The 22246-nt window shown below is 39.2% G+C and overlaps 1 long non-coding RNA gene across 1 annotated transcript; it reads left to right on the top strand.

The window, feature by feature from the left end:
* The first annotated feature begins 3830 nt into the window (after nucleotides 1-3830).
* On the top strand, nucleotides 3831-21442 carry LOC116699719 (uncharacterized). Its single transcript, XR_004334491.1, has 3 exons — nucleotides 3831-3900; nucleotides 11005-11011; nucleotides 21433-21442. It is a non-coding gene; the product is annotated as an uncharacterized LOC116699719 (long non-coding RNA).
* Nucleotides 21443-22246: the final 804 nt, after the last annotated feature.

Genomic DNA, 22246 nt, shown 5'->3' with positions numbered 1-22246 from the left:
TAACTGCTACACAACTTGTGACACAGATAGCTACTGAACTAAATGTTTTGAAACTGTCTAGTGGGCTGTGTTGCTGTTGCTGTCTTCATAGTTTTCCACTCTTTTTGAAGGCATCAAACGAGTGTATACACTGGACCCTGTGTGCTGCAAAAATAAGTCCTCATTCCTTCTGGCTACCTCATTTCATGGTTGCGCCTTGAAAGGTCAGCAACAATGAGGTCAACGTTGAAATAATTTTAACTTTGAATGCAGCGTTCAGCAGCAATTTTTGAGCAGTGTGCCACGCCAAGGGTAGCGCTTCATCTGAGTTGTCTCCATCTTATGATGTCACCCGTTAGACAAGTAAGATGCAAGAAGTGAAGTGAAGTCTGGTAAGAAAATAAACACCTGTGAGATCGCAAAAATACTTTAAAAAAAGTAAATCGCTGAAGAACAACTGCAAAAATAATCAACATAGCGCAAAGTAACACAGGGACACTGAACACCAATCAGCCTACTAGACCATTTGACAATTTGATTTAGAGAGTTTCCAATCTTTAAAGACAGAAACACAAGAAAAAGATCGAATCGATTCAATACAAGCTTGATTGAATAAGGTCATCATGGTTGCCAATGTGGAAATAGAACAATTTCCTCATGTGAGTAGGCATGTCTACTGAAATAAATGATCATGTCTTTGGTTTTGGACATGTTTAATTGATGCAAGGACGCTTCACAGCACCTGGCAAAGTCGTCGATGACCAGGCAATAGCTAAACAATAACATGGTCATCTACATACTTTAAGATAGTCCTATTTTCCCATCTGCTAAAATATATAAATAAATAATAGGAGCAAAAGCACAAATCCTTGTGGGGAGCGATTTGAGGAGGAAACTTGGTCAGAAAGAATTCCATTTACTCTTCGTGTTCTATTAATTAAAACATAAAGAATCCAGCCTATGATCTAAAACTGTAATATCTGTTGATCCTCTTCTCATCTAACTCTAAATAAGTCACACACATTTTCAAATGGTTACAGCTTCTTAAAAAAACAAGAACAAATACACCATATACCCTCAAAGGGACCCACTGTTGGTTCACGAAAGATATACCCAACTATAGTTTTGCTATCCAAAATAAATAACGTGGGTTAGCATGGCTGGCAGGTATCCTTTTTTTACTTTTATCAATACTGTATTGATCACTGTAAGGAAATTGTCTTTTGACTTGTCCTTACCACAGTAAGGTCTACTATCTATCTATCTATCTACTATCTATCTATCTATCTACAATGCAAATGTGAAAAGGAAATTATTATTATTCCGGTAAGAAAGGACACTATGGGGTAATTTGTAGCTCTGTGATAGCCTCAGGCAGTCTGGATCTCACTGCTGTGAGCATGCTCCAACATTCCTGCCTCATTCACATACTGTTTTCTGTTAAGTTTGATTACGTAAATCCACGTGTTTGAATCCACTTAGCTGGGTCATTGAACTGGATAAGACACTGCCACAAAATAACAATCACATTTTAAGAAACATATTGAAATTAAACTTAAATTTGACCCAAACCAATTTAACCTAATCTAATTTTGATTTACAGAATATACGATTTAATGCATCTCAACATATTGTTAATAGTCAAAGTAGTATTTGGGAAGAATTACAAAAAAATGTCTTTTACTAAAACATTAATACATTAATGATTCTGAAAAGGAAAGCATCAGTGCTTTAAGCAATGTCCTATTCATTTTTGCATTAAATATTCATTTAGTAATGATCATCAGCTCATTGGAATATTTTTGCATTGTTTAATGGCCACAACATACAAAATAACCCTCGGCAGTTGTGCATCTGTATAGATTGTTGCCGTAATCATTACTTTTAAGAATAACAAAACCTAAAATAAATTAAGCTGCCTTTTCTATTTAACTTAATGATTTGTCATCAGGTGGACAATAGAGATGACAGTTCATCCATGCTTGAGTATTTTATTATGCTTCATATATACTTAATCAATTCAACCAGTCGTTAACCAATAAATCATTATAGAAGTAAGGCCAGTAGGCAACAGTGAACTGGCTGACAAATCAGACAGAAGCTTTAGAATTTAGGTCACATTTAATTTTCAGCTGATACTAAAAATACATTAGTATTAAAAATGATATACCCTCTACACTTTTAGTGTGTAGTCTATAGCTTGGATTACTTTTCCTCAAGACATAAGTAGACATCTTTTTTTCTGCTCTGTGTGCCATCCTTAGCTCAGAGCAAAGCCAACGGCAAAGTTTTCAAGAGGATTACAGGCAGACTTTGTCAAACAACCCAGGACAAGGAAATCACTTTCACTAATCCCACTCTCTGATGTCCGCCCCACTAAATGTCCCTTTCATCAGCAATAATTGAACACTGAGCAGACAACCATTGTGCTGTGATCATTTTCTATGCCCTTAACCTTTTGACTTTCAAAGTATTTCGTGTCTGTCCTGTCTCAGATTTTGAAAATGTCCGTAGGTGATGTGATACTGTATGTTGAGTGATTTCCTTACAGTGCTACAGGATATAGCTTGCATTTGTACGGTCCACATATGAAATAATGACTTGGTTAGCTGACAATTCACTAAGCCCTGCACCGGCCCTTAGTTACTGTTACTGTTGAGGGTTTACCACTCAAGATTTTCAGTGGGTTCTGTATTCCAGACAGAGAAAGACAAAAGCAAACATCTTATTGCTGCTTACATTCAATTTTGACATCTAAAATCATGACTTTCGCTTTCAGATTTCATTAGTTGTAGCTAGCTAATTAATCAAACATCAAGACTAAGGTTGAAGCGCATGTTGCTGGCAAAAAGTCACCATCCTCATCAGCTGATGATCCATGTAGAATACATAGAAATAAAGACGCATATGTTCTTGTAACGCACGTAGAGTTAGTTAGTCCTAGTATTACGAGTATGATAAAGAAAAATTGTGTGATTGTTATTTCCTTTATACATTAAATGTTGGCTGCTTACATGGATCATGTTTTCAATTGGTATGTTTTTACTTTTGACTTGGCAAGAATAAAGGCTTTTAGGATGAGGACTTACAGTACATGGGTGTGGCAAATGTAATGCTATATTGGGAAATGGTGGTTTGGGTTGCTGTAGTGTAACTTTCTCAAAAAAAACAGGAAAGAGCTGCAAACATTAACCTAAACTGATGATGTGATTGTGATAATTAATGAAACTTGTAACCCCATAAACTAATGCATTTAGTTGATGATGTACTCCTTGGCTACGGTCAGTAACTACTGTAGATAGTAAGCTTACTTTTAAAAAGTAGCGTTTGCTCGTTACTCATTACTTCTTAAAAAAGTAATTGATACTTTACTTAGTTACCCCCTATGAAAAGTAACTTTTACGTTACTCGTTACTGTTACATTACTTTTAAAAGCAGGCGTCTCTTGCAGAGACTGAAGTTAATCATGCAAAAACTATCGTTGCATAAAGCCAATCTATAGTTTACCAGTGAAGTGTCTGAACTACACTGCAGACTGGATTCTCTACTCACAGAGTGACGCCTGACTCATTATGAACGAGTCCAGCGTGGGTTGAACGCACATCAGCAGGTCATTGGCGTTACACGTGTTAGCTAGTGTATGTATTGTGTTTATCAACTTAGACCGCGCAGCCACGGTGGTCCGTGCATTGACGTAGACACACACAGCCTCTTTTCTGGAAATCCTTATCCTTGCAACCGACACAAGTCCACAGCGGTCCACTTAGACTTAGCTTTATTAATCCCTTTGGGATGACTCCCGCAAGGAAATTAAAGTTACCAGCATCCGATACAGCATATGAAGGAGACTGCGTGTATTTATGAGCCCATCTCCACAGCATCCATCTGTGAAGTTGTCAGCTTTGTGTCCTGGCATGCTCTGTTTGTAGGACGGACAATTTAACCGGCAGTCCTCAGGGTTGTAGTGGCACGTGTCAAGGAGCTCCCGCTCAGAGTGCAGTTCATCAAAAAGCCACTAAGCTTAAAACGTTCTCAAAAGTTAGCTTTGGGTGCTTCTCTCTTGCCATGATTGCTCTGCTACCAGCCTCTGGCATGTACCATGTGGAGCTTGTGACTACTGCACAAGCGCGCAGCTGAGAAGGCAGTGTTGCTGTCAAATCTGTCCTTGGGAAAAGTAACGTTGCGCCGAATTGAAAAAGGAACTACGTTTCGTTACCAAATTTTCAGTAGTAGCGCGTTACACTACTTTTTACCCCAAAAAAGTAGTTACGTTACTGTAATGCGTCATACAACACCAGCTGCTAACGATTTCAGCTAAATTGTTAGCTTGTTTTGGTTTATTACAACAGCCCCCATTTACACTGCTTCAGCCTGTGGAGAGAAATCCATAGGAAAAGCAATCAAAACCTAATTAATTGTATTCAGCCATCAAAATTAACCTGCTACACATAATTGTAGGTTGTTAGCAACAAATTCAAGTGCACTCACCTTGTGCTTTTAGACATTACTCATTTAGCAAGACCTTTCAGTTTAGCCTAGTGTTTCTCAATTCAGCACTACTTGCATGTGAACCAAAATTTTTGCTATATCCCAAACTGAGTTAGTGAAATGTCAAAGTGAGCTTTGAGTATTGCTCATGTATTTACAAGGAAGGACATGGTGTTAAAGTTTATACATTTGGGATTGTTGTTTTGTCTTGTTCCCCAGCAGCAGGGAGTTCTCAGGCCCTGCCATCTTCACATGTGGTTAGTGCACACCACACACACACACACACACACACACACACACACACACACACACACAACACACACACACACACACACCACACACAACACACACACACACACACACACCACACAACACCTCTTCTCCTCTCCCTTTCGGACTCTCTTTTTCTGTCTGTGTCATTCTCTCTCTCTCTCTCTTTATCTGTCTCTCCTTCTCTCTCTCTTACACACATTCTTTCTTCCCCTGTTCAGTGTTCAGTTAGTGAATCCCTCAAGTCTATACCGGACCACTTCCTTTGACACACAGAAAAAGCCTGTCTGTCAGCCCCTGCACTGACAGGATGAGGCCAAGCTTCCCCAAAAGTTGTGTGGGTGTACGTGAGTATATGCAAGATTGAGCTCTATGAATACAGTACTTCCTTGCACACTTTTGCATGCATTTGATGCCATGTGCATATGAACTAGCCACATTTTGGACAAGTAATCTAAAATATCACCACTGGTAGTGCGGCTTCTCTCTTGCTTTTCCATTTCACTGCACTACAATGTATTGGGGTAAAACTAGCCATGATGCAGGACCATCACAACATGTATCACAACTGTATGACTGGGAAGGAGAAGCAATGATGACATCCTGTGTCATATTTGACTTTACAATGTTTGTATTGACTTTAACTGAAGTCATCCCTCTCAGTTGGAGTTAATTTTGTTAGGGCGCCGAGCACGAAAGTGCAAGTCCCCAATGGTGCCCCAATGTTGCCTTGCACTGAAAGTGCAAAGTCACCTATTGTTTTTGGAAGGATTATTATTTTGCGACGTCACTCACATTTTTGAGGGGTATAGCATACTGGAAAACTCACAAAAATGTGCACACATTTCAGATCTGGCAAAAACTACAAAGTTCTGTAGTGATTGGGCTCGAGCTTTGCCAGAGGACTCCACAGCACCCCCTAACAAGCTTTGGAATTCTGAAAAAATTGAGAAGTTAATATACCAAATTTTGAAGGAACATATGTCTCATCTTTTTTCCAGCTGACAGGAAGTTGGCAATCTTGTTTTTTGTGCAACATTTTTCATTTTACAAATAGGTGTTTAAAGACTTTAGGATGCACAAAAACTCTCTAAGTTGTACAGCCATGTGCAAAATAGGAAATTATTTAGTCTGAATTCACATTTAAGCTTGAGATGGTTGACCATAGTGCCCCCTAATTGGTTTTAGCCCTTGGGCACATTTTTGATGGCCTACATATATACGAAAACTCACAAAAATTGGCACCCACGTTAACACCTTGGAACATTGCAAGACTGAACAGCGATTTGGCCTAGACCTGTAAGCGGGCTCAATAGCGCCCCCTAATACGTGGAAAGCCTTAACTTGGACATTGTGGCTCCAATATTCAACAGATTTACTACACATATCGTTGTAATCATTGCAGAAATATTTCCTATTTACTTTTATTAACTCAGCCCAACCAGAAACAATTTGGTAGCCATTTTTAATTTATTTATTTTTCATTTGTTTTACATTCTTTCAGAGTTGAGGTGGAGGCAGTTAAATCATACAAATACCTCGGGCTGTGGCTGGACAGCAAACTGGACTGGACAACACCAGCCACCTGTACAGGAAGACACAGAGCAGCCTGTACTTCCTGAGGAGACTGCAGTCCTTTAACATCTGTAACAAACTGCTGTGGATGTTTTACCAGTCTGTGGTCACCAGTGTCCTCTTCTACACTGTGGTGTGCTGGGGGGGGCAGCATATCAAAGAAGGACACCTCCAGGCTGGATAAACTGATCAGGTGGGCCGGCTCTGTGGTTGGCATGAAGCTGGACTCACTGGTGATGGTGGCAAAGAGGAGGACACTGGACAAACTGCTGGACATTACTGAAAATGCCAGCCACCCCCTGCACACCGTCATCAGCACCCAGAGGAGCCTGTTCAGTGGAAGGCTACTCCTTCCCAAGTGTTGGACCAACAGACTCAAGGACTCCTTTGTCCCTCATGCCATCAGACTCTACAACTCCTCAAATGGGGGGAGGAGGAAATAGGGCAGAGAGAACAATACATAAATACATACAGTACATATACAAACATACATACACACCTGGACTTACATTATCATTGAACTTTTCATTGGTGACAATTTGCAGTGTCTGAGTGCCACGCAAATGCAGGGCGCAAGGAGCAGCGTCCGCCAGAACCTCTGACGTGCTGGGAGGGGCAAGGGCCCGTTCATCTCTCCTTGGAGCTTTCATTTTTGGATTGTTTTTTCCCTTTACAGCAGCTTGACTTTGAAGTTTTCTACCTTATTTAATCTTCTTTAAGTCAGTAAGAAGATTGGCCGTGGTGGGTTTGTAATACAAGTAAATATGGACAAAAATATTCACTCTGCAATTTCATTTGAATGTTGTAGTCAAAAAAAGAATAATGCAGATATTCAATTAATTCTTTATCAAAGTCAAAGTGGATTAAAGTAGTTGACATCAGTTTCTGCTATAAGTGGGTATTTTCAAAAGCTCGTGAAATAATTTCCCTTAAAACAGCAATTGCTTTGGTTTGCACTGTGGGATCAAATATTGGAAGGACAGATGAGTCGCAATGTGATTGTCTACTAATGTTGCACCTTCACAACAACATACTTGAGAATAGAGACAAATTGACAAGTTGACATTGCTCTTCCCTTCAAGGGCATTTGCTCTATCCTTACCTCTTTGTCTCTGCAGGCTTGACTGGTGCAATGGAACGAAAATGTTGACACCTTGTTTCAACAAATGAGAAATGACAAATGCATAAATCATTCAGGCTCTGCTGCGTGAAGATTTCAGATTGACACAGTCTCAGGATGTTGGATGCTCCACTGAAAAAAAACTTCCACTGATGTGCTAAAATGGTCAGGGTTGTTGTTTAAGCCTTAACTCTATATCATCTTAAGACCAACAATGATGGGATGCCAATGTGTACAGACTTGACCACACCATGGGATTTTACAAATGTAAACATTCATGCATCTTACTTTAGGATATTATTAATCTGGTCATTATCATTTAAAATTAAATATTGTGAATCAATACACTAACGTGTCTATCAGAGGTTAGTAGTTCTGTATGAACTGAAACAATATGTGAGAATTCCAGAGAGAATTCGTCTTATTGAATGAAGATATATAATAGTACTGCTGCAGGTAATATTGTAAACACAACAACTATTTGAATAAACCTGAAAATGTACCCGTTAATTAGTCCAAAGAAGGCAATTTCTTCTGGTTTCATTAACTTGTTACATTTCAATTATTTTTATAGTGTAAATATGTAACATTGTAATATTTTTGTAAATTCAATTGCTTGCATTTTTTTAATGCTCCTGTATTTCCCAAAAAATACCAATGTTCCACAAATGCACTAATCTGTTTTCAAGCCTATCCAATAATCTATTTAGCCAAACATATAATTACTCATCTGTGTGCCAAGAGTGTGTATTAGGATTTTTTACACACAAATTAAATTGCCCCCATAACAATGTGTAGGAGCCGTTAGAGCATCTGAAGAAATTATTCACTTAATGAGGGGGCGGAATGGGAGTGTTGCGATGATGAGATGGGAGGTTGTAGCAAATATGCACCATCATGTGACATTGGGGGAATAGACAATTAGATCTTGGCAAGCTAGATTTCTATACATGATCACTTGTTTAAAGACAATGTAATGAGCTTTATGTAAAGTGTTCTAAATAACCCCTCCCTTACACAAGTGCTTGTATAAAAAGATGAGTGTGATTTTAAGCAAAACACTGAGACGGAGAGCACACTGTATCTCACTGGTGATGTTAACTGTGCATCTTCCTGTCACTGACGTTTTGTTGAAGTTAGTTCACGACGCCTCCAGAAGGCTAAACAGTAGGTGTGTGAGTGGAATAATTTCTGTGTAGCATATGCCCCTCATTTATGATTGTTTCCCCCACTCACAACCCTGCAATTGTAGATCAGCAACACAAAATACATAGTTAGAATAACTGTCAGTGGAGGAAGAAGTCAGATCCTTTACTTGAGAACAAAGAATACTCAATTACTGCATCAAAACTCTACATACAATAGGTACATTTACAGAAGTATAAGTAGAAAATGTTCTTAAATAATCTAAAGGAAAAAATACTTGTTCTGCAAAACATTTTACGAATGTTAACAGAATACACCATAATATAATTATGGGTAGCAGCATTTTAATGCTGTAGCTTGTCAAGGTAGAGCTCCTCGGGGCTCCGTCTAACCCCTTGCCCTGCCCTCACTGCTCCCACCCACACACAGACATGCATGAGTACTGCTGCATTGCTGCTTCAGAGCAGAGAGGAGGAAGGGCCACAATTTTACTTCATGTCTCATTCACCAGTAAGCAAACACCTAATATTATCATACCCAATGTTTAAAACAAATATGACTACAGATAGCAATGCAGCTAACTGGATGGGAGGGGTAGAGCACACGCAGCGGGGCAAGGAGGCATTTCATTTGTTCTTTTCAAGCAGACCGTGTTTTTCCAGGATTACAGCAGCTGCAGATGACAGATCTTTTTTTACTCCTTTTATAGAGCACATGAGTTATTTATTGCTGTCAGGGTGTAAAGAGTACAGTATATTGTAAATAGTTTCCAACCCTTCCTCTAATATACATTTAGTTTAGTCAAAGGGTCACAAAATAAATCTAAGGGGTTGTAAGGTGATTAAAAGAGTAAAAAGGAAGAGAAAACATTTATCTTTTCTTTCTTTATTTTCTTTAATTGTATGTTATCATATAATTTCTCATGTGAAAGCCAACTGAACAGTTCAGTATATGTTTTGGACTTCCAAACAAAGAAGAAGAATAGCACTTTGACCACAACAGCTACTGTCATAACTTATTCACCAGCAAGCTAGGACCCGTGTTTTGACACCTCACTTCAAAGTATCTGGATTCTATTTCATGTCGGCATTGGAGGAAAGTCAAAAGGATGCCAAATGCAAAATGCAAAATCCATCACCAAGGTCAGAGCTACTTCCCAAGATGACAGAAGGGTCGACAGATTCATTGTCAGTGCAGAGATACAATGCCACCTGTCCTTGAAATCCTCTTCTAAGCATTAGCTTTTGTCTTTTCTATCCGGCGTGGCCAGCTCTCTTTTTTTCTTTAGTGCTCTTTCATCTGTTAGTTAATGGAGGGATTGCCAACATGAAAGACATGATCACTTTGCCTTTCATCACAATGACATCATCCCTCTGGCTACACCTGAGAACATGTCTCATTAAAATTGAATGCTGTATATTAAAAAAGAATCCAAAATATCACTCTTGTTGTTGAGGAGAGTTTAATCAAAAACCCTGCTTGGACATAAGGGTTTGGGATATCATCAGGGGGTCTGAGCCTCTGCATTGAGAGTGAATGGGAGACAGGTGTGTGTCTTTATTCCCAAATTAAATGTAATTAGCTTTTAAACTAAGATTTATTATATAATATTTAGTTTGTTTTTTATCCAGACACCAGATCATCAATTTTTTACCCAGTTAATAACTACTTTTCTTGCTGTATGCTTCATATATGTTTGCAATCTGTCGATATTATTGTGGTTCTGTTTTTGCATATTGTAATTTTACTACTGGAAAAGTTGTTTTTTTTAACGTATTTGTCTAAATTTTATCCAATTCAAAGGTCTTAGGGCTTGCTATTCAGATTGTGATTTAGAGCTATATAAATATAAAAGACTTCACTTGACTTCATTTTCTTAATTTTCTAATGATGACATCATCAGATTGAATCTTAAATGAATATTGTTGTTTAATACATCTTGGGTCTTTTCATGTTTTTGGTCATAATTCCTGTTGATTAGGATAACATTGTACTCCCGGAGGCACGGAACACAAGTGATCCGATGATGAGACAGTTTAGCAAGATTATCTAAAACACTTTATTTGGAGAGAAAAATAACAATGCCTCATTGTACAGAAAAACTGCATGCACTGTGGTACACAGGCCAATGATAAACCAGGAAGTTGGTCTGTAAACTGTTGTGTTTGTGATGTTTTACAACAGACCATTAGGTCATTTTACCAAGGAAGGAAAATTTGACCAACCTCAAGGTTTTTTTTTTTAAAACATCGCCTGACTGCTTGTGTTTCCTGCCCCTGAGTTTAAATTTTTAGCAATGGTGCTAAAAAACCCACATACTCAATTCAACTCAACTCAACAGCTGCTGATACCGGCTCTTGAACAAACTTGCAGCCCTCAATGCTTCCCATAAAAGAATACAGAAAAGACTACTTGATTTGTTCAAGTACCAGAGTCTGACAGTAAACTCATTGCTTGTTAGCCCGTGGCTACTATTCATGGCTGCCTGCAGACTTTGGCAAGACTCGAGACTACAGTATGGTTGACAGTTATCAACTTTAAGAGCCTTTTTAATGTTTTGTTGTGAGTGTTGATGGCAGCTTCCCAGCTGTTCTCAGGATCAGTTTCATTACCAAGCATGCAGTTTTTTTACAAGATCGTTATCCAATTTTGCAGTCTTCTTATCTGGGAACTGATAAGACCTTTACAATCTGTCTGTTTGTAATGGTCTTCAGTGTACTTCAGGGGAAAGGGCCTCTCTGATGCACAACAAAAAATCTGTGGGTTATTTGTATTGCTGTTGTGTGGTCTTTTCTTTATGGTGCTATATTGCCCTCTGTAGATTACGGGTTAGTGTTACCAAGAGGTTATATAGTTGCGATGACTGTTTTTCTCAGACAGAAAATTATTTACAATAAGAGAATACCTTATAGATGCATGCATTGCATTTCAAGTGTTGCATAAGGTAACTTAGCCTACTTTGGATGTGTCGTGAGCCAAACCAGGTATCACTGTTACTGTATCATCAACCAAAGCCTTAGGAGGTTGAAACCCCTTGATACTTTGCACAATTAGGCTACATTGGGACAAAGGAAAAGAAAATAGTAATCCAACTCAAACACAAACTAAAAGGAATAAAACGTTTGACGTCTTTCCATTTCCGCTTTTAGTTTTTTTTCGTTTGTTTCTTTTTTCTCTGTGATGGCCCTGCCCCAGTATCAGCAATCACTACAAGGGATAACTTCTAAAATAACATAAAAATGCAGTTAAGCCTATATAAAGAAATCTCCTGGTACCATTTACCCGCATACTCACTAACAAAGGCTTTTCCGGTGTTACGCCAAAAGCTGTGTGCTCTGTAGCGCCGTCTACGTGCCGAAAATCATTCTGTAACGTTGCAGGAAAAATCGGAGCGAGTCAAAGGCATTAATAATAAACTATATAAAAATAGCGTTCTTTTCACTGTTTCACTGTCACGTTTGCTGTTGGTCATTTATGATCATCAAATGAAAAATTACACCATTTCAGAAACATTTAAAAGTTACATATAGTCACTTTAGGAAAAAAGAGGACGACGATGGTGCTGGGTGCATCATCCTAAATTCCTTAATTACAAGGCTCAGACATGCAGCAGACTAATGTTTGCGTTAGATTTTACCAAAAAATCTGTTGAAAGAACCCCTTGAACCGCTGCACTGACTTTAACAGAAGCTTTCTCTTTTTCATTGAAGTAGAAATGTTTTTGCTGTACTTGGTCCCCCAGAGACTGTAAAGACATCTTCAAAAGAACACCTGCCCTTATCAGTGTGCTTGACCTATTTCCCCAGCTTCTTTGCTCCATCCCTCCCTCTGTACATCTTGGGCTACAGAGGACATGTAATCCCATTGACACGAGCAAAGACTGATGTAGTACACCTGTAATCTGGTTATCTTGCTCTATCTCAATCGCAGATAAAGCTGGCAGCAAACCAGTGAGGTTATTGTGAAAGTTATAGGGTTGTTGTGGATCGTTAACTAATGTTCAGCTAAATAAGCAATAAACTGGATGTTATTAGGGATAACGTTGTGTGGGAGAGTTTGATTATTCTTCTGATAATGGCTACAATCATGCTAAGCGTGCAGTGAATGTGACGCTTTTAGGAAAGCAACAAAAATTCAAGGTAAACAAGTGCTGTTATAAAAATCACTTTACTAGAGATGAAGATAACTACTGTATATACTTTAGCATTAGAGTTCTGTACATAACACACAAATCAGACTGCTGCATTATGAAAACAAGGATAAGTAAAGAAAATATGAAAGTAGCCTGACCATGGTCAATGAAGTGAAACAGCTAAACATAAACAAACTTCAATATTGATGGAGGACGTGAATCTCCGGGGAGGAAAAGTAAAGGCGTCTTCTGGTGCCTCTGCGTCTGTCTGAGCTGCAGCGAAGCACAGGGAGCTTCTGCAGCTATAAAAGATGTGAAGTAGTGAACGCAGTTGCCTATCATTGATGGGCCTCTGGGTGCTTAACTCATTTTTTTACTCATTTTAAAACATAATGTGCACTTTGTTTTATCACAGCAGTGCAACTCAATCCGTGCAAGAGTTGTCCACTCATTCAATTAATTGATTTTGCTGTCATCAGCCACTCTCTCCTGCGTGCTCTCTCTATGCTCTGTAGATTCGCTTCTTCTCCGACCTCTCTGCGGGCTCTTGATGGCAGCTGAACGGTCATAGCAAGGCCCAGCAGGTATTTAGGCTTTCAACGGCTCAGGATAATGTGCATCTAGTGCATGAAGCTAAAAATGTAGCTACTCAGGCCTACCTAATTCATTTAGCGAAGCCCAAGGAGGCTGCGCTAGGGATATGCAAAATCCATCAGCTGGTGGAAAGAGTTCAGGCGGGAGCACACCAAACAAGCTGCCTCCAAGAAGCTGAGATAAGTGGGAGGAAGATTTTTAATCCTCTGTCACAATAGCTGTTACTCATCAGATAGGAACTAATAAGTAAGGTGTATAACATGAAAATAAAAGGTGGTGGTGTTGATTAGTACCGCTACTGTCAGATCTATTTTGTTTAGTTTTGGTGGTGAATTTCACCGGTTTGGAAGCTTGTTTTGATGGTTATGTTCTTCTCTGCTACATCAAGCAAGCAGGTTGAATCTCCTGCACAAGCCTCTTGGGTTGTGCAGGAGATGCTCATCTTTCTTGCTAAGGAAACCAGGGAAACAACCTCCTGACAACTCCCTCAACTCCCCTGGCTTATAAAGTCAAAGGGCGAACACATGCATACACGGAGGCACAGGCTAACACATACTGTCGGTGGTGAGAGACAAGCACACATGCATAGAGATGCTGGCAGACGGATGGATAGGAAGGTAACAAGACACAGACAAATGTGCTGTAAGTGCAATTCACATCTTACTCTTTGTTATTAATCAAACAATCCTATTATCTTTAAAAAATGCATCTCTGTCAATGTGCCAAACATCTTGGTACCATTTAAAAATGCTATGAATATTTTCAACGTTCTCCTAAGAAATGTTTTATACCCATTTGCTGTTATTCAATTCACAACTTCTAGCATAGTGGGATTTATTCAAAATTGATTGAGGCTTGTCTACCCAGGTGTGTTTGCTCTCTGCGTTAAATAAAAATGCCATCTGCAAACTTTTTTATGTATTCACACTCTCACCAATTTTTGATCTCGTGGCAACAGAGGTATTGAGGCCTGTCTTTGACTGATGTGCTATGGCACAAGTTGTCTTCAGCTGAGATGAGGACTGTAGAGGGTTTTGACAGTGTTCACTCCAAATACCCTACCCAAGTAAAGCTGATCAGAATAGACGCCTCTCTCAGCATTGCTAAGTGAGCTCCACATCACAGTCTGTCAAAAAGTGGGGACTGCTGTTGGATGCTCACTTTACAACATGGCAAAGGACACTCTCAAATATGTCAGTTTTTAGGTCCATGCATTCAGCATAGGTGTGGACTTGTTATACACTAAAGAAAATAGTAAGTGGATTGCAAATTGCCAAAATTAAATCAACAAATGCAGTCAATTCTGTTTGACTTGATCTCTAAGAAAACTTCTTCTTCATTTCAGGTACAAAATATCTTTTCATCAGAAGCAAACTGGAACATGAACACTTGTGTTCATTAGTGAATCATCTAGACAAATATTAGAAAAGAGTTGTATTTATGTGAAGTAAAAAATGTATAGTTATAAATTCCCCTGAACTAGGGCTGCACAGTTAATCAAATTTTAATCACAATCACGATTTTGACTTCCCACGATCAAATATGCGTAATCAAGCGATTTTTTTAAATGCGTCATTTCATAGAACACTCCTGTTTTTTTTGCAAAGCTAATCTACCGCTCTGTAAACCACTGTCTGATCATGTGCCAGTCAGAGTTGTTCCCTGCATGTGCAGTTTATTTTCTAGACGTAGACAGTTCCAGAGGACAGAGTAACGTGCAAAAAATTCAACAGATAGCAGTCGCTCATACATCGGTCTCAAGGTTTACCAGTTTACCAGTAAACGTAACATTTTGTCCCGTCTGTGTTGTTTTTCAGCAGTGACCAGTGCTAGTGTCTGTTAGCTTACAGGGCTCTAGGGTGTAATAGTTTTCCTCTAGGTTGCACTGGTGCACCTGATGTCCTCGCATCCGCTGCAATGTTGTTTATGTTTATATGGTGTAATTTTGCGTAACAGGTGTGCCTGTGTTGGATCTCTCCTCTACTCTCTCTCCTCTTACTCTCCGCACAGCCCTGCCACACAGCGGCCCGGTCCACACTTCTGACATTTGTCCACAGTTTTATTTTTTATCAACACAGCTGTATATTGTTAAGTATGAGGGGCAAACCTGTATTTGTACCAGTGTTTCCGCTGGTAACCCTGCTATTGCGGCTGCCACGGCGAAGAACACAGAAGTTATTGAATGCAACTAACTTCCGTTTGTAGAGTAACAGCGTGTGAGACGGAGCCGGCTGGACCTGCAAGAGATGTGCCCCATGGCCAGAATATCATAGTTCATAAAAATGCAGCGCAGTGACGATACAGACATTTCATACACACAACGTATGTATCTCCGTGTGTATCTCACGATTACGGCCAAAATGATAATCACAATTATTTTGATCAATATTGAGATTACGATTAATTATCACGATTATTTGTTGATTTTAACCAAAACAAATTTTATAGTCACATGGCTATTTATAACTGCTTTCACATCCATATTGTGCTACATTTCTCTTATGTTTAAGTTGTATGTTGTACATACATACAGCTGCAACACATGTAAATGAAAATTATCTGAAATAAACGCCTTGGATATCTTTTTTTTTTAAATGTATCTCGGTGAAAGCTCCTTCACTTGTTTTTAACAATAACAATAACTGATTAAAAGAGCTAGGGAGAGAGGGGGAGTGCGATGGACGTACTCACAGAGTGACGGCTGACTCATTATGAATGGGTCCAGCAGGCTCCGTCTCACATGCTATTACTCTACAAACTGAAGTTAGTTACATTCAATAACTTCTTGTGTGTTCTTCGCCGTGGCCGCACGCGATAGCAGAGTTACCAGCGGAAACACTGGTACAAAAACAGGTTTGCCTCTAATGCTTAACAATATACGGCTGTGTTAATAACAATTAAAACTGTGGACTAATGTCAGAAGTGTGGACCGGTGTTTGGGTGAACACCGGCGCTGTCGCCGCTCTGTCTCTGTTGGTGGGGAGCCAGTTTGAGTTAATCGGGAGATCCAAAACACAGGCACGGCTTTACAGAAGAAATGGATCATGTAACACAAACTATAGACTATACTAATAATAATAATAATAATATAATAAACTATATTGATATAAACAACTTTGCTTCGTTTGTGGAGGGGCTACAGATGCGACCAAGAGGAAAAAATGTTAGTCGCACCCTAGAGCCCTGTGAGCTAACAGACAGCAACTATCACCGACTAGCACTGGTCACTGCTGTTGTCTGAAAAACAACACAGACGGGAAAAATGTTGCGTTTACTAGTAAACTGGTAAACCTTGTGACCAACGTATAACCAACTGCTATTTTCCTCACGTTACTCTGTCCTCTGTGACTGTCTATATATAGAAACTAAGCTGTTAATTGTGCAGCCCTAGGTTATAGACATTTTGTGGCGTTGTTGTACCTGCCGGTAGGGGGCACAGCTTAAACGTGCTTTGTCTCTATAGTTGGATGTAGGTGGGCTGTAGTAGGATGTAATTGGCCAGTGTTCAGATGAGAGACAAAACATTGGGCAAATCATGTGATCTTTCTCCTCTCTTTGGGACAGTCAGCCAAAGGCCAAAGATGTTAATGGCCAGTGCTCACATGGAAGACACACAAGTGGGCCAATCATATGATCTCTCTTCTCTCTTAGGGTTGATCATAAAAAACAACCTTTGGACCAGTGTAAAGCACATGCAGCCCACACAAGTAGACCGCCCTCCAGATGGCCAGTCAATGCCTATTATAATGGTATAAACCAAATACTCAACAGACTCTAACTAGAACATAATGCTACTGCTAAACTTTCAACTAAAACCAGGAAACAAAGGTGATATTACTTGGCTTGAAGCATGTGTAGTATCTTTGCATATGAGCTTCATTTATCTGCTTTTTTGGTCACTTAATCTTTTGTTTTGTTTGATTTAGTTAACTAACTACTAAAACTCACATGAGTTCTGATAACCTTTTCTTCGGCCATTTAAGTCTCCTTTCATTAAAAATAGCTAGGAGGAAACTCAAAAAGTACATGCTGTGTTCGTGCTAGGCCCGTTGGCGATAATAGTCTCTCAACTTTTAGGTACTAACCATAGATGGTTTGAATTGGTAAAAGTTAGAGCAGGACAGAACAACTCATTTGGGTAACTGAGCCTTGTAATAATCTCATTAAAAGAGGGAGATGTGCACAGGGACAAGAACATTATCCCAATCCATTCCCTTCATTAGAGGTAGTTATTACTTTAGTTTTGCAGTGTTTTTCTCATCAGTGTCTTGATTGGGATTCTGCCTGAGTGTTTGGCTGCTGGGCGGAATGGCCATAGAGAGCTTCCATCAACACTCAGGTGAAGTGAAATCTCCGACTGACGGAGCTTTCCCTGGTGACTCAGTGACATGGCTAATGGCCTTGCTCAGGGCCTGCCCAGGCATAACTTGTCGATACAATTCTCTTCTGTTTTGCCACTTGCCAGTTCCCATCTGGAGCCATTTCATGAACCGAGATGGTGTGTACCTTCCCACGAGGTCACTGCCTGTCTCTGCATGGTCCTCTCTCCTCGCTCGACTGAGCTTCTGTTCATTGTGACAGGCTGTACAATGCTGTGCATTACAGTGAGTAAACTTCCTCCCTACTGTAAGGGTTTTACTTCTGAAAAAGTGATAAAAGTGCTGCTTTGAATAAATGAATACAGCCAAAGCACCACTTCACAACATTTGCATGTTTTATTATCTATGCAAAATGTGACCAAATGTGAGCACAATTTTGAGGAAGCGTTATATTAGGTTTTTATTCTGTGTCTCTACATTTATTATTCACATAAAGTATATTATTTTATATCTCAAGTATGTCCAGATACATTTTGGAATATTTATATATCAAGATCCTTTTCTTTTCTCCTGCAGTAAAACATTAAATACATTTTGAAAAATGGAAGACTCAAGGTGCAGTCACACAAGATTTCACTCCTTATCAATTTCTGAGCCCTTTTAACAACCTAATCAAGAAGGTTTTGCTTATCTCATTTCAGAATGGCTTAGCTTGTGATCCACCAAAACATACTATACATAATAAAAACAAAAAACTTTGTAAGCTGCCACAAGTCAAGTGCTGAACAGCAGGAGGCTGTCAGACAGCCCGGCTGAGGGGGTTATGGTTTCCACTCACCCAGTCAAAGTGCATATTCATTCACGCTGCTCCCCTCTGGTTCAGTGCTGAACTGTTCAACTGTGTCTCAAGGGTGCGCATCAGACAGGCATAATTTCAAGGCCATGCACTGTTGCTCTCATTACCATTCTGAGCCACATTTACCTGTTGAGCAGAGGATAAAAAGAGTGAACAGGTAAGCCTGAAATTATTTTAGTCTTTCAGTTTTAGCAATTTTAACAATGGGGACTTGAAATCATGATCGGTAATTTTTGACAGCAAACTATATATTTTATGGAGAACATCTATTTTAGAACCACTCAACCTTGTAGAGTCCAGAGGCCCGAGCATATGCTAGGATACATTGGGCAGAAAAATTGATTGAGTAGCGTAATGTGTGTGTTGTGAGTGCTAAAACACACACACGCACACACACACACACACACACACACACACACACACACACATACATACACGCACACATTTTAACAATTTATTTAAGTCCACTTGAAAAGAATAATTTACAGACATAAATATTATAGATGCGGTTAAATACATGTACAAAATCATAGGCCATTGGCATACAGCAGGTATTCATACTATTAAGCATGCCCCTCCGTTCTTATGAGTATAAGTAAGGCAGTATGGCAGCTTCCTAAGATAGCAGAGAGAGCACAGTACTTTGCTAGTCGTTTAGCCTTCTTTTTGGGCATCTGATGACCAATCTCATGAAGCCTTTTTACAACCAGCCTGTGTGTGTTTAGGAGTGGTTGGTATTTAATGACCTTGGTAAAAAAAAAGCTTCCTCCATGCTAGGATCAAAGGTGCATGGAACCTCTAAAATGAACACCTCACTGGACTCTTCATTGATCACAACAACATCTGGTGTATTAGCAAGCATGTGTGAGAAGGTATCAGACATACTATTGCAGTGTTCAAACATTGATGGTTTTACACAATCATTTTTGTACATTCTTACTGAAGGTGAGAAATGGTTTGATATGTCTTTCAGGATTAGATCCACTATTCTGTCATGACGTGCTATGTACATTCCCTTGTAATCACGACAGCCACTCAGAATGTGTGGAAATGTTTTAGTGATCTGTTATGTAATGTGATCTGTAATCTGGTTTTTACACACCTATGAGTCTCCACATGAATGGGCATCATGTATATCTTTAGAATATGGAAAAACAAGTAGAAAGTGAAAACACATTCAAATACACTTAAAAACATGACCTCAGGTGGAGTCATATAATGTTGCCTGTTCAGCCAATGCTTAAATAAAAATATGGAACTTTGTCTTGAACTAGAAAAAAAAGTGGGAGGACATGAAAGCTAGGGGTGTGTAAGGGGGTCTGCCTCTAGAATTTGCATTCAAGTGCACAATAATCTTTTTTTTTTTTTACACACGTGCTGTTATTGTACATCATGCCATAATAATGCCACAGAGACCCACTATATGAGTGGTCACATGAGAATGGCACTATAGTCCTCTGGTTTCCCTACCTTTTACACTTGTGACCCCTATACAAAAGCTGAGTCTACTTGTCAACGCTTTTCAGTATATTTATTGATTGTGACAAGACTGTCCTCCCCCCAAAAATGACCCCATAAGGGGTTTATTCAAGCAGTAATTACAACTTATATTTACATTTCTATGTGGCGGCACCCTCTAGTAGCCATAGTAATTATGATGGGAGCAAAACAGAAAGTAAGGTGATGCAGGAGAAGAGAGGCAAACTCTCATTTTTTATTTATTTTTTATGTGAATACAGACGAAAAAGTAGTGTTTGTGCCTAAAAGTGTTTAAAACTGTGACTCTTCCATTTAGATATGAGCACAGTAAATGCTACAGCTCCTATTATTGGATAGTCTGTAAAATATACTTAGATGTATGAGAAGTGAACACTGGACAACAGAACAGCACCAATTCATTCTAATGAAAGTTACTTTTTTATATGCCTAATTTTTTAGTATTTTTTTTAAATTGGGTTTACTTTCATGTTGCGTGGCTCAGATGCGTAAATTTTCCCTGGCTTTGTCTGCTTGTTCCATAGGCTTTATACATTTTCATCATAGTCTTATTATTGACTGTGTTTGCAGATTTAGTTTGTACCTAAGAACCACAGGTCTCTCCCTGGGGCAGACTGTACTGTACCTGACACACATCAAACATGCGTGAAATATGTCACTCCCACATAGTTTAGTGACACAAGGTGGTGAAAACATACATTGTATCACACAACATTGAATCAGAGCGCAACACTGTAGGCCCAGGCATCTGCCTCTCACACCCACAGGTCTCTTCTTGGTCCACAGGTCTCTTCCACATCAAAAGCACTCTAGCAGCAAATGCCACCCACCAGCTATCACGGATGCCAAACAGTAGGTGGTGGGAAGCCAAATAGCAGGCATATGAAATGCAACAACATCTCAAACACAAACCACAGTCTCAAGACGTAAAGGTCTCCTCCTGGTGCTAAGTAAAGCAACAGGGAGAGACCTTGAGTGTCATTTGTAAACATACTTACAATATGTACATGCAAACTTTGTATCATAAAAAGAGTGAACTAATGTGTACACTTCCATGCAATGACTGGCCATACAAAGTTGATATTGCTGGTTTCAGAGTATAGCAAATTACACAGTCTTCTAATAAATACATACCATGCCATAGAGAATATACAGACATGAACACTATTTTTTTTGTTGCACCTCAAATGATTAAAACTGCCTATGAACTGTGTGGAGCTCTCTTTACACAAAAGAAAGCAATGGCCCATTACTATTACATGCAGGAAAATCCTTTACCAGATCTGTATCCCCTTCCTTCTGTGGAACAACACCATTTACGATGCAATCTCCAATTATAGAAGGTAATGAGCCCTAGTGACCCCTGACCCCACAGCCGATTTGTCCATGCCTACATCTTAAAATCCAGAATGCTGCTGCAGATCACTGCTGTTGTGACATTCTGTCATTCAACTAGTTCTCTCTCACTCACAAAGGTTGATTTCACGCACACTGTCAACAAAGACTTTATTAGAGAAACAATGTTTTGGTCATGGACTTTTGTCAGGCATCAAATTTACATTTTTGCACTCCACATTTAGATTTCAATTTCAAATATTTACTTGGTATTTTGTGTAATATCCAACTAGTTACTTCATATTTTAATAATAATTGATCATTCTGCCCATTAATTATCATATCAGTAAAATGTTCACTAACAACATCATTCCTTTGTCTTCTGCCAAAATAGCCTTTTTATATATTCAGTGACATACAAAGATCTTAAAAGTCCAGGATGCCTTCTTCAAATATACACCCACGCACCTCTTTTTAAACCACCACTCCACCCAATCTGCCCCATCTGACTTTGTGCTCAGCCCATCACCACCGGCATGGAGGACCTACCAGACTCAGAGTGTTTTGGCTGCGGTGAAAAGGAGAAAGGCAGTAACTCCCTGAAAACCCACCACAGACTTTTCCAGAGAATCCCTAGCCTCATCGTCTATTATTATTCAAAACATCCTTACTATGTTAACAGAAAACGTAATCCTTTCTGCATTACATCTTTGGTGTTGCAAATTTGGTGTGTATAAACGTAATTTGTAGGAAACAGGGTGGGATGAGGGGAAGTAAAAAGAACACACCCCTATTCAAGACCAGATCACACAGGCTCTACCAGATTCTCACTATGAGCAACAGGGTCTGACAAGAACAAACAACATTTAATTATTTTATCTATTTTAGACCAATCAGATTTGTTGTGCTTATATGGCTATTTTCAGAAGATGTTG

The sequence above is a fragment of the Etheostoma spectabile genome, chromosome 12 (genome assembly GCF_008692095.1).
Source record: "Etheostoma spectabile isolate EspeVRDwgs_2016 chromosome 12, UIUC_Espe_1.0, whole genome shotgun sequence".
NCBI lineage: Eukaryota > Metazoa > Chordata > Actinopteri > Perciformes > Percidae > Etheostoma > Etheostoma spectabile.
This window is presented reverse-complemented; position numbering and strand designations above follow the sequence as displayed.